General features: G+C 41.0%; 1 pseudogene; it reads left to right on the forward strand.

Annotated features, from left to right (window-relative positions):
• The first annotated feature begins 4,492 nt into the window (after positions 1-4,492).
• On the forward strand, positions 4,493-4,611 carry LOC148508722 (5S ribosomal RNA; annotated as a pseudogene).
• The last annotated feature ends 4,111 nt before the right edge of the window (positions 4,612-8,722 follow it).

Consider the following 8,722-nt stretch of genomic DNA (forward strand, 5'->3'; position numbering starts at 1 on the left):
ATGGAGCAATAAACAGCATGGTAGTTAGATCCAGTCCAGGTTTTCTGAGATCATTTGTTAGCCACAAGCAAGGCTAATTAGCAGCACCTGGTATCTGTCTTTCAAGTTGTGTCAGTGCAAGTCCACAATGATCCTGATGGTGAATTAGTCACCCAGGTTCTAGGCCCAGAGGAGACTAGCGTTAGGGATCCTGGACCTGAGGGTCCACTAAAAGAACTTTGTTGCTGTTTGGAAGATTCTGTGTACTTGCTATAACATCTTGCCTGTGAACACTGCACTGACCTGTATATCTGCCTGTGGTGAGAAAATAAACTTATGTTGGATTTTTGTCAGAATTACAAATCAGTATTTATTATTTAAATAAATTCTGCTCTCTTATGCAGATGAGTATTTCATAAAGTACTTATATAAGATGTGTAAATACAGTATATATAAACACTTAATTTCAGCAAAGCATAAAAAAGTCAATCATTAAAAATCCGCTCCTGTAATAGTATATGTTGGAGTTAGGACTCACTCCTCTGTATCCCAAATATGGTCTATTTTACCAATTAGGCTCATAGATATTCAGGAAGTCCTTTGGCATCCAGCACATGGCATTTAGTGTGTTGAAGCACAATCCACAAGGTGTCTCCCAAAGCTGCACGGGTTTCACATGGAGATAAAAGAGTCCAATATAGATCCAACAGATTCCAGGAGTCCGGAAAAGTAGATTCCAACCTCAACGCTCTTCACTGAGCAATGAGCGCTCAGCTTCCTCAGGAGGTTCTGTTGTGGGTCCAAAGTTTGTCCTTAATATACCCACTCAGTGATTAAAAGATTCAAAACACTTGTAGTTAATTAAAAGAAAACCATCCATCAATTTAATCCTATCATTAAAGAGAGGCAATTTCACTCAATCCACAATATATAAAAATATACAAAATAAGATAAAACTTACATACAGTAGTACACATTGGGAAAGCGTTTTCCGACAGCGGTGCTCCAATCATGTGATCTTATTAGTCACATGTACGGGCATCTGCCACTCAAACATTGGCAAACAATACTGCGTCATTTCACACCGTGTCTCTCCTCCATATACTCTGGTCACATGACTCTACATAGTCACATGATGCGGAGTTTAGTTACGTCAGCAGGGGTGATCATTAAAGGGGGAAATCCATTAGTGGCAAAATGTTATTGATTAAATGAGAGGGGAGAGTTATTACACAAACAGAATGAGTCAGAAGATTATGCTGCTCAATAGTAATCATTAGATGTTCAGTAGTGACCCAAAGAATAGATAATAAATCAGGCAATAATACAGATTATTATAATTGGGTATTCCCTAAGAATCAAATTCATAACAATAATAATAATACAATAAAGTAAATAATGCAATATATATTATAACAATCTAGACCAATAAATTATTTATCATGAGGGACTGTTAGTATAGATGATAACGATCTGAACCAATAAGTTGTCTATCAGGGAGGTTTAAATATAAATAAACATAATGCAGTGTAAGAAGATCTCAGTTGATCTCAGAATTAAGCTCCATTGCTTCTTCAGTCCTTCAGGATGTAAATAATTAAAATTCAATATCCAATAAACCTCTGTACTGCACAGCTTGTTGAATCTATTTCCACCACTAGAGGTCGAAGCAATTACCTCTAGTACTATTTTCCTAAGGCAAGTTGGATCACTATTGTTTTTAACATTAAAATGTCTAGGAACACTGGGCCTGATTCAGACCTGCTCGCGAGTGCTGAGCGCTCGCAAGCGGGTCGATGTTGCCCAAGTGCGCAACGGTTGCCCAGAGCGTCTGGCTCTGAATCAGGGCCACTGTGTAGACTGCTACGACCCACATAAAATAATCCACAATCACATGAAAGTTAATAAACAATGAACTTAGAGTCACAGTTCATAAAGGAATTTAGTGCATACTTTTCCCCAGAGAATGATACATTGATTTTAGTGATTTTCCAAGTCATGTGGGAACACATAGTACATTTAGGTTTACCACATCTATAAAATCCACACGGTTTGGGGGTCAGCCAATTTAGGTTTGTCAAACTTTTAGTATTATCTTTTGCATCCTCTAAGTTGCTAGCTGCTAAGATGGATTTAAGTGACCTATTTTTACAAAAGGTCATTCAAGTATTAGATGATAGAAGGTCATGAAGAATCGTATCCAGTTTTAATATCCTATTATTCCAGGATATGATTTCCCTGATTTCTCGAAAGCCATTATTGAATTTACAAACAAAGGCAAAAGGGGATATTTACTAAAGTGAAAGTTTATAGAAGTGGAAATGTTGCCCATAGCAACCCATCAGGTTCTACTTAACATCTAACTAGCACCTTCTAGAAGATAAAAGCTAGAATCTGATGGGTTGCTATGGGCAACTTCTCCACTTCTAAAAACTCTCACTTTAGTCAATTTTCCCCAAAAACTCTATCTTACCTTTTCTTTAGTAGCATCATAGTATGGATGGTGCAACTGATGGAGTATGGATGCACCAATCGGTATTACAGCATGCTAAAAGTGGGCGTCTCTGTTCTTACACATTCAGCAGCACGGATGTACACAAGGGAAGGAATTTCTAGTGTCATTTGCATAAACTCTTAGCGGCTGGCAATAGAAATGGCTGAATGCGCTTTTGTGTGCGACTCAGAATCAGGCCCTAAATAGTTTTCATATATTTTTATATATTTGCAGGGATATATTAAGAAGACTCTGGTGAAGACCCTTTTTTTCGATAGCTACTTGCCAGTCCACCAGGAACCTGACAGAGTTGGCTGCTGGTTTAGAAGTACTGTCTGTGATTGGGAAAATGGTTAGGAATAGTGCTTCCTTTTAGTTTTCTCTTAGGGCCTGTTGCATAAACTCCTCATGGTTCTGGGGTTCCTGGGGAGGAAGGAATATGGGTCTGTTTGAGTGGAAGAATTGAAAGAGCTGTCCTCATACAGGTCCCTCAGTGAGAATCAGAGTAATTGGATTGAACCTCTATCCACTGCTGGACTTGTTTCTTTTTTTTATGTAAAAAAAATGTTAATGTGGCTACTTACCATCTTAAGGCATTTACAATGCCATGTGTGTGCTGATGGCCATGCTGCAGAAGGGCTGGTTCTGTCCCTCTTTCTTCCAGTTGTTATTCTACTGTGTGGTCACATTGCTGGCAAGTCCTACCGGTTGTCATCCTGAGTCTGAGGTGAGCTCTGAGACCAGTCACGACAAGTAGTGGCTGCCGCTAGGCATCATCTGAGGGATGAGTTGGAGTCATCTCATCATGCACAGATACAGCATAGCAGCAGAATGTATATATAATTCATTGGCCACCACCAGTTAGCTGAAACAGCTTCCTAGCTGGCAAGGTTGCAAATGGTGCCCACAGGCTTGGTGCCATTCACCCATGAAAGTGGGTGGAGCTAAAAGTGTGGGGGGGCAGCAAGCAGAGTGGTGGTTATACTATAGAACTATAGAATCATTTACCAGCCGGCTGCAGCTTGCACCATTATATTAATATAAGTGAAGCTGCTTCCTGGCTGGCTTGTAGACAAAGTACGGTGGGATTGGCCCTTCCCATTCTTTGGAGTGGGTGGAGCTACAAGTGTGGGAGGGTCAGCACATGGAGCAGGGTGAAGATATCAGAATAGAATCATTCACCTGCTGGCTGTAGCTTGCACCACTATACTAATGGATGTGCAGCTGCTTCCTGGCCCGCTATTGTGTAGATGAAGTAAAGCAGGCTTGGCCCTGCCCACCCGTGGTCTGCTTCATAGCTGGCCAGCACCTTTTGTGAAAGTCAAAGAGGACAAAAAGGGACTCTGTAATATTGAGATCCCTGGTCCTGTCCTCACATATCCTCCGGCAAATAATCAGGTGCTTGAAAGGCAGGGACCATGATTTTCTAATTGATGTGAAACCAAGAAACTATTTTAGGAAGGTAGCCTAATCATGTCCGAAGAATGGCCCGGTCCGAGTTAAAGATCAAAAATGGAGAGCGACAAGACATCATTCTCAAGTCTGACACCCGCTGGGCCGACGCTATGACAAATAGGAAGACCATCTTCCACATAAGCCAGGAAATGTCCACAGCGTCCAAAGGCTCAAAGGGTGACAAGTGAAGAGACTGAAGCACCAAAGACAAGTTTCACGAAGCCACTGGAGGAACAAATGGAGGCTGAATGTTGAGAACACCCTGCGGGAAAGTCCGTACACCAGGCATTACAGCAATCTGCCTCTGATAGAAGACAGAAAGAGCAAAAAACCTGCACCATCAAGAAGCAAAAAAGAGTGGTATCGCACAGAATTTTATATTTCTATAATAATTTTGCTATATACCAACATGCTATATCTCTATAATATCATATACCATATGCTACGTTGGTGGTGCTCCCACTCTGTATTTCTAACAAAGTGGACTCCTCTCATGAGACAGTCCTACATACAGTATAGCTGTGTATGTACCAGGGCATTCCACACCATTACATTTGGCAATACACCTACAGCCATACCACACTATATATACCCAATGTTGTCTGATCTTGGAAGCTATAAAGTGGTGGGCCTGATCAGTACTTGAGTGGGAGACCACCAGGGAATATCAGGTGCTGTAGGTAATATATAGGAGGTGGATTGGGAAAAGAATGATTACACAGCATATCACTTTTTCGTTACTGTTCTCACACACATATGAACTTGTCAATTAACCATCAGGGTTTGGATTATGCTTTCAGGGTATCGGGGTAATCATCTCCTTATACAACTGGTATAGATGTCAAATTTCTCTGACATAGTATAGCTGGAGATTGATACCCTTGCATCAAATAAACATTAAAAATAAAACATAATAATAATAAAAAATAATTTTGCCATACTCCATATCTAATATGGTAAACAAACTAGATAGAGCATGAGGACATTCTTAAATATGAATATTTATTATTAAAAGTTATATTTTTTACAGATTTTGATATAAGAGTCCCCCAGCAAAGAGCCCTACTTTTTTCTTTTTCTTTGGTTCCATCAAGAAGCAAGGCAGAAACCGAAGTCCAGACCACCTGCAGAAAGGAGAGGACCCGCAAGAGTCGAAATTACCTAGAGATAAGCCCCCTGGCTAAACTCTAGGTAATTTAGAGAATCCCTTAGTTGCCATGATTAATATCTCAACATCCATCCTGTCAAATCGAGACAGGCCAGATCCAAATGGAATCATGAGCCCTGAGATCTTAGATCCAGTCACAGAGGAGATACAATGGAGCATCGATGGAGGGGCCTAGGAGATCCACATACCAAGCTCAGCGCGGCTAATCGGGAGCTACCGGGATCTCGGTACCGCCTTCCAACTTCAACTTGTGGTAGACCTGTGGAATCAGCGAGATCGGTGGAAAAATGTACTGTGATATAGTCGGGGTAGGGGGTCCCTCTCCTGGGGTAGATGGACATCTCCTTACACACAGCAGCCAGAAAAGAGCACACCAGTCCAGGGTTTTCATGCAAGCTGGTCGAAACCAGTTTTATTGTGCAACATAAACAACAAAATAAAAACAACATGAAAATAAATCCTTGCCCGTCTGGGCACTAACTAGACAGGTTATCCCCTCTCTACAAGTGGCAGGGCCTACTGCCTTACCACAAATACAAACACAGCACTTTCAAATATCACAGTGTCTCTGAACAAACCTCAGTGACGGTTCTTCCCAGGGTATGTGGACACTGAACCAAAACCTAACACAGCTTATCTGAGCCACTTCCAAGTGCAACTACTAATCAGCCTGCTCTCAGACTGAAAGGCCCAACACCTGGAATGGCCTGTGGATGGAGCCCTCCCTTCTCTTTTCACATGCACACCCCTAGGACCCATTTTCCAGATTTTACCAATAGCCAACACTTCTGGTCTGTTAGAAATAACAGACTTTTCCTGGGGTTTTTAAAACACATATAATAGGAATCTGGGACACACATATAGCGATCTCAGACTTGTCCAGTGCTTCTACCACAGTACATAAGACATAAGATCCACCGAACCACAAAGCGGTCCACCAGAAGGGCTCCTGGATCCTTGGTGGTTTAGCAGTACCTTGGTAACTTATGGTTGTGCCAGCATCAACGGGAACACAAACTAACCTAGAACTGACAAATATCTCCTTGCAAATGTCCCTGCTGGCATGGTGATTTCGCTTTAAGGAGACAAACGGCATTATCACAAAAGCTCATTTCAACAAAAAATTATGCAACACTTTACAGAGTGAGAAAGACTGTCATTCATATTAGTTCCTGCCCCATTGGAGCTTACAGACTAAATTTCATAACACACAAGCACTCACACACACACATACTGTGTTGCATACATATGGTAGAATGAATTTGCACTAAAACAAAGGGGACAAAAAGGGTAATCACAAGAGCCTATTCCAACAACAATTTATACAATGCTCTACAAAGAATATATGTCATCCATATTATTCCCTTCCCTATTGGAGCTTACAGTCTAAAATTCATAACACATAAGCATTCACACACCGTCCATAGCAAACAGACATATTTTATAAATATCCATGTATACCAGGAAGATATTATCACACCTCTCCAGCCTAGAATTTGTGTCTAGCCTGACAGTTATCAGTAATTAATAATATTAATTACCTGTCTTAGGTCCACTACTCCTGCAGTTCTATCGTCATAATATGCTTTGTAGTAAAGTTGATCTTACAAAAGTCTAGAGATGTAGTTTGCATGGCTGTTGTCCTCACATATTCAATCATAAAGAAGGTCCTCATGAAAAATATTTTAGAGGCATGATAATATGTTCCTGATATACATGCATATTTACTATTACTTTTATTATTACTATTATTCTTTCTATAAATTGTATAACTAATAAATGCAATAAAGTACAGAGAACAGAAATCATTAATAAAAGTTCCTGCCCCATATGAACTTACAGTCTAAAGTCACTATCACCAAAAAACTCTTAGAAATACACAAATTCAGTGTTTCATAAATACAATCAAAGGTCAGCGCAGTCCCAGACCCAGATGTCAAGTCCAATTAACAAGTCCGCCAGTTCCAGGCAGTCAGCTGCTTCAACAGTTCCAGTCCAGTTAAGAAGTCCACCGGATAAGTCCTGGTCTCCAGGGTCAATGTTTCCAGTCCAGTCTCCAGCATCAATAGTTCCAGTCCAGGAAAGAAGTCCACTGGACACAGCTGGGTCTCTGGCATCAACAGTTCATGTCCAGTTAAGAAGTCCACCAGATCCAGCCTGGTCTCCAGCATCAACGGTTTCAGTCCAGTTAAGAAGCCCACTAAATCCAGCCAGGTCTCTGGCATTAACAGTTCCAGTCCAGTTAAGAAGTCCACTGGATCCAGCCTGGTCTCCAGCATCAATGGTTCAAGTCCAGTTAAGAAGTCCATCAGAGCGAGCCGAGTCTCTGGTGTCAACAGTTCAAGTCCAGTTAAGAAGTCCACCGGATCCGGCCTGGTCTCCAGCATCAACAGTTCCAGTCCTGTTAAGAAGTCCACTGGATCCAGCGCATCAACAGTTCAAGTCCAGTTAAGAAGTCCACTGTATGCAGCTGGGTCTCCAGCATCAATGGTTCCAGTCCAGTCTCCAGCATCAATAATTCCAGTCCAGTTAAGAAGTCCACCAGATCCAGCCTGTTCTCCAGCATCAACGGTTCCAGTCCTGTTAAGAAGTCCGCCGGATCCAGCCTGGTCTCCAGCACCAACAGTTCAAGTCCAGTTAAGAAGTCCACCAGATCCAGCTTGGTCTCCAGTACCAACATCCCAGTCCAGTTAAGAAGTCCATCGGATCCCACCGGGTCTCTGGCATCAATGGTTCAAGTCCAGTTAAGAAGTCCACCGGATCCAGCCTTGTCTCCAGAACTGACAAATATGTCCTTGCAAATGTCCCTGTTGGCAGGGTGATTTCGCTTTAAGGAGATAAACGGCATTATCACAAAAGCTCATTTACACAAAAAATTATGTAACACTTTACAGAGTGAGAAAGACTGTCATTCATAATAGTTCCTGCCCCATTGGAACTTACAGTCTGAAATTCTTAACACATAAGCATTCACACACCGTCCATAGCAAACATACATATTTTATAAATATCTATGTTTAGCAGGAAAATATTATCACACCTCTACAGTCTAGAACTTGTGTCTAGCCTGACAGTTATCAGTAATTAATAGTAAAATTAATTACCTGTCTTGGGTCTACTACTCCTGCATTTGTATCATCATTATATGCTTTGTAGTAAAGTTGATCTTACTAAAGTCCAGAGATGTAGTTTGCATGGCTGTTGTCCTCACATATTCAATATTGAAGAAGGTCCTCTGGAAAAATATTTTAGAGGCATGATAATATATTCCTGATATACATGCATATTTATGATTACTTTATTACTATTAATATTATTATTAATCATTCTATATATTGTATAACTAATAAATGCAATAAAGTACAGAGGACAAAAATTATTAATAACAGTCTCTGCCCCATAGGAGCTTACAGTCCAAATTCTCTAACACCAAAAAACTCTTAGAAAGACACAAATTCACTGTTGCATAAATACTATCAAAGGCCAGCGCAGTCCCAGACCAAGATGTCACTAGTTCAAGTTAGAATAAACAAGTCCACCCGTTCCAGTCAGTCAACAGCTTCAACAGTTCCAGTCCAGTTAAGAAGTCCACCGGATAAGGCGTGGTCCCCAGCATCAATGATTCC

The sequence above is a fragment of the Taudactylus pleione genome, unplaced genomic scaffold (assembly GCF_031769625.1).
Source record: "Taudactylus pleione unplaced genomic scaffold, aTauple2 ptg000349l, whole genome shotgun sequence".
Classification (NCBI taxonomy): domain Eukaryota; kingdom Metazoa; phylum Chordata; class Amphibia; order Anura; family Myobatrachidae; genus Taudactylus; species Taudactylus pleione.